This window comes from Takifugu flavidus, unplaced genomic scaffold, assembly GCF_003711565.1.
Source record: "Takifugu flavidus isolate HTHZ2018 unplaced genomic scaffold, ASM371156v2 ctg1061, whole genome shotgun sequence".
Lineage (NCBI taxonomy): Eukaryota > Metazoa > Chordata > Actinopteri > Tetraodontiformes > Tetraodontidae > Takifugu > Takifugu flavidus.
The window spans coordinates 1-5,105 of NW_026621826.1; the positions used below are offsets into that span (position 1 = coordinate 1).

Below are 5,105 nucleotides of genomic sequence, written 5' to 3' on the forward strand. Positions count from 1 at the left end.
CTTTCAGGTTATTAAAGGATTTTCCATTATAAATGTGCATGACTACCCTCTTTAGGCTGTAACCTGCCTATAATCATTATATGAGGAAGACCTCTTCATCATCAGGACAGGACTTTAGACGACTGCATTGGTTTAACTGGGAGAAATGGGACAGCCCATAACAGTCGATGATCTCATCGAATTCAGGTGATTCAAGTGAAATCATCACAAACCAACATGTTTTTCCTGTCGTGTTTCACCTCTTTATTTTAGCTTGTTCCTCTGGTTGTTCCTGTAGTAATTATCCTCAACAAACCTTTTAAAATCAGCTTGGATCAGAAATATTTCACTGACAATTTAGTTCTAAGAAAAGTTTGTGTTATGGTTGATCATGTCTTTGTCGTAACAATGAATCTTACAGCGCTGCAAAGTTTATTTATCCAAACAGCTGCAGGACGTTCAAGCAGGACGTCCAAGGAGGACGTTCCAAGCGGGACGTTCCAAGCGGGACGTCCACCCTACAGGGGTTGAGTGGAGCCGAGGTTACTGATCCATCCTCTCCTGAACTGCTCAGTGAGCCTGACCATCGTCAAGGTAACGCTCAGTCAGATACCGTGGAGATGTAGGATGATCACTGGTCCGTCCATCCATCCATCCATCCATCCATCCATCCATCCATCCATCCATCCATCCATCCATCCATCCATCCACCCATCCATCCACCCATCCATCCATCCACCCATCCATCCATCCACCATCCATCCATCCATCCACCAGTGTGGCAGCATCATGGTCTCAGGTGCTGGGACCAATCAAGAACAATAGCAGCTGTTTGGGTTTTATTGAGCACGTAGCTCCTCATCTGCTGCTCGTGCCACAAACGCAGCTTCCTTATTAATGCGGCGCCGTTTTAAAGGGAAATAAAAAAGGCTTTTAAGATTTACTGCCAGGGAGAATGGTTGCAACACAGACACAAACTACCAACACAGCAGGAACCAGAAAATTAAAAAAGCTAATGTTGTGTTACGGATGTTCTCTTACAGTTACCATCTGCAGAGGTTGTTGCTGGAGTGGTGGTGGTGGCTTCAGAAGAGAAGAGAAGAGACAAACCTGAGTAAACAGAGAAAGCCAACAACAGCAACATTTAAAAACATCATTCAGTGGGGAAAATGTGTCAGACACAAATCAAAAGTCTGGAATTAAACTTGCAACTGCAGCAATGACAAAACATGACTTTGAACAGTTGTGTGTGTGTGTCACGGGGTCCCAAACTACACAGAACATTTTAGAAGCTGTTCCCTCTCTGTTGGTCCAGATCAAAGTCTTTCACCATCAATTAATTTAGTTGAGAGAGCCAATGTTCCCTCTCAGGTGATGTGGAGAGAAGAAGCTTCCCTGGAGATGTTCCAGGATGCAGATGACTGAAAATAAAATCAACACAAACCAGAAACTAAAACACAAGTTATTGTTGAGTCGTTACCTTTGCTCTGAGAAATATGGTGGGTTGTTGGTGTTGCTGAGGTGGTTCCTGGAAATATTGATGCCGTAGTAGAGATGGTGGCTTCAGAACAGAGCAGAAGAGAAGAGAAGACAACACAAAACAAACACAACACAACACAACAGAAGCGAATGGAACACAACACAACACAACACAAGTGAATGGAACAGAACACAACAGAACAGAACACAATAGAACAGAACACAACAGAACACAACACAACAGAAGTGAATGGAACAGAACACAACAGAACAGAACACAATAGAACAGAACACAACAGAAGTGAATGGAACAGAACAGAACACAACACAACAGAAGTGAATGGAACAGAACACAACACAACAGAAGTGAATGGAACACAACACAACACAACAGAAGTGAATGGAACAGAACACAACACAACAGAAGTGAACACAACACAACACAGCACAACAGAGGTGAATGGAACAGAACACAACATAACAGAAGTGAATGGAATAGAACACAACACAACACAAAAGAAGTGAATGGAACACAACACAACACAACAGAACACAACACAACAGAAGTGAATGGAACAGAACACAACACAACACAACAGAAGTGAATGGAATAGAACACAACACACAGAAGTGAATGGAACAGAACACAACACAACATAACAGAAGTGAATGGAACAGAACACAACACAACAGAAGTGAATGGAACAGAACACAACACAACAGAAGTGAATGGAACAGAATACAACACAACACAACAGGAGTGAATGGAACAGAATACAACACAACAGAAGTGAATGGAATAGAACAAAACACAACACAAAAGAACACAACACAACAGAAGTGAATGGAATAGAACACAACACAACAGAAGTGAATGGAATAGAACACAACACAACAGAAAAGAACACAACAACAGAAGTGAATGGAACAGAACACAACAGAAGTGAATGGAACACAACAGAATAGATCAGAACACAACACAACAAACATGAGAACAGAGACATGAGCAAACAGAGCAACAACAGCAGCAACACAATCTTCCTCACTGAAATGATCGTTGTGGTTCAAAGGTGAAGATGAAACTATGTGATGGGAATACTCACTGGGGACCACAGTCAGATCAATTGCAGCATCTGGACCTGTTTGTGATCCTAAGCTGTTAAACTGGCGACAGGTATAAAGACCTGAATCTTCACCTGTGAGGTTCTTGATGGTCAGAGAACAGTTCTCAGATAGACTCAGTCTGCCTGGTTTATCAGATTTAATCTGTCCAAGATTAATCAGCTCGATTGCTGCTGATGGTGGATTACTGGCACTGAACAGCCATGTAGTATAGATACAATTCTTCTGATCCTTTATCAGGTGTTCACAGCTCAAAGTTACTTCTTGATGTTCAGTCAGATATTTTCTGTTGGCATCTGTGAAAAAAAGAACAAGAATCTGTTCACAGGTAGAAAATGTCTCTGTTTCTGTTCGTTTATTGTTAGACAATTAAAATGCTGCTATTTATTGGGAAGATTTAAATCTGTTTTCATTAGAACTCATTCTCACCTGAATATTGAAGCATGAATGTTAGAAATATAAAAGCATGAATCCATTTGAAGGCGACCATCATGTTATCGTTTCCTTTTCTTCTGGAACTTCTCTTCATTTGACTTCCTTTAGTGCTGAAACTGCAGCAGCTTTCTGTGGTTTCCACAGTGTCGCCTCCCTTTTGAACTGATGTTGAGAATTGTGAAGCTAATTTTCCAAAACAACTAGCAGAAGTTCGATTCATCTAACTTTTGTCCATCTGTGGTCAGCTTTTCATGACATCATTTCACACTTTTGAGAGAAAGAGGAAATATCAACATAGTTGCTGATGAAAACATTTAAGGTCTCGACAGATTTGAGTTCCTTTTTTCCCCCCCAGTTTATTATTAATGTATTGAGTTTTGTGATGAATGTGGACAGCAGCGGAGCTGTGAGGAACTACTGAGAACTGTATCATTCCCTCATTCTCAGTATGGGCTCATCTTCATCTCCTGACCTGAACCGTCACGATGAAGCGCAGCTTCTCCTTTTAATCAGTAACAACTTTCTAAGTGACTCAACTGTAGAATCACCACAGGTGCTCCAGCATCAGAGGGGATGTTTGATTATGTAGAGCTAAAACTAGAGGCCTTCAGCCACCCAGAGGAAGGAGATTCTGCAGATAAGAGATTAAAGTGGCCCGGAAAGACCCGACCTACGTATCTGGAGTTCAGTGGAAGGTCAACTATTGTGAGGAGATCCAGCAACACGTTTAACGGAGGAGCACAGGACAATAAAACTTGGTCATCAGGGACCCAAGAAGACAGACAAAGGCCACGTCAGTGATCTACAGTTTATTTACAAAATATTTACACAGTGCACGTGCTATCAATGGTGACGCCAGTGAACAAAGTGCCAAGCCAAACCCAAGGAAGTGCTCCTCGGAACGGTGGTGACCTAAAACAAAAGGAACACAGTCAATCGCAGGAACGCTAATAATCAAAGCTCAGTTTTCCACGAGTACTGGCTGGTGCCGGCTGCTTAAGAGGCCTGCCAAAAGACCAGATTAGCTGCAGGTGTGGAGGCAGCCAGCACAACAGATGAGTCCCCCACGACCCCTAGTGGACAAACAGATCAGACACAGGATCATAACAGAACAGTTATCACAGTCATGAGGAAGAGTTCAGCCAGTCCCATAAACAGCACGATGGAGTCCAGGGCAGAAGCTGAAGGAACTGCTCAGTAAAAGAGACCTCAGTGAAGAAGAAAATCACAAAAACAAGGAGCTTGATGTGTTTTTAGCAACTGCAGCCATGATAAGATCAGCAAAACCGCAGAGACACATTTAAAAAGGAAACACTGAACAACCTTTAAGTTCTGCTGAGTATCAGATGAGATGGTTCCTGCAGAGGGTGTTGAAAAAAAGTCACTTTCAATAACTTAGTTATTAACATGAGGCACGCGAAGATTCTCACCTGGTCACCAGCTGATGAAGAACAGGAGTGAAACTGACGCACAGTTCTGGAGCAGGAACCTTCTGTGGCGAACTGCAGACATGAATCTAGAACCCAAAAGCAGATACACACTACTGGCTTGAGTTGGAGCAAGGTTACATTTACGGTACTGTCAAAGATTTTGGAAAAAATACCAAGAGGCGCAGGCGGCAGAAGAAACAGGATGGAAGAGGAGCAGGCTGGGCGGCATGAACAGACAATGAGGACGATTAGATTAGCTCAGGAACCATGAAACAAACGAGAATCAAACTTCTGGGAGCCAGGCTAGACAGTTGTGAGACAGTTGTGGCTCCAGTTTTAATGAAGGTTTGTGTGCAGCATTTTCCCTTTAATCTACACACATTTAAGGGAAGCTGTGATCTGTTTAGCTAACTGTTAAACAAGTACTAATGAAGTAATCACAACAACAAAAAATACAGCTATAATAGTAACTAAAATCACAAATTTCATCCTCTGTTGAATGGCAACCCTAAAATGAAGCGGAAAAATAGCTAAATTAGAGTTGTTTGATGCAGTACATGGATTAAAGACTGTCAACGTCCACAGAAATGCTGTTGTTTCAATATTTACATCCAGAGTGACTGAATTTATCTGAGTAAGGAGTTCATGGCTTACCATAAA

General features: G+C 42.0%; 2 long non-coding RNA genes across 3 annotated transcripts; one reads left to right on the forward strand and one right to left on the reverse strand.

Annotated features, from left to right (window-relative positions):
• The first annotated feature begins 16 nt into the window (after nt 1–16).
• Nucleotides 17–1,440, forward strand: LOC130519652 (uncharacterized). The gene is made up of 2 exons (XR_008948407.1): nt 17–573; nt 1,023–1,440. It is a non-coding gene; the product is annotated as an uncharacterized LOC130519652 (long non-coding RNA).
• A 2,369-nt stretch (nt 1,441–3,809) lies between these two features.
• LOC130519653 (uncharacterized) lies at nt 3,810–5,095 on the reverse strand. Of its 2 annotated transcripts, XR_008948408.1 has the most exons (3): nt 4,619–5,095; nt 4,446–4,531; nt 3,810–4,088 (listed from the first exon to the last, which is right to left on the reverse strand). It is a non-coding gene; the product is annotated as an uncharacterized LOC130519653 (long non-coding RNA). The 2 variants fall into 2 exon arrangements; XR_008948409.1 differs by lacking the exons at nt 4,446–4,531; nt 4,619–5,095 and adding an exon at nt 4,339–4,376.
• Between the last annotated feature and the right edge of the window lie 10 nt (nt 5,096–5,105).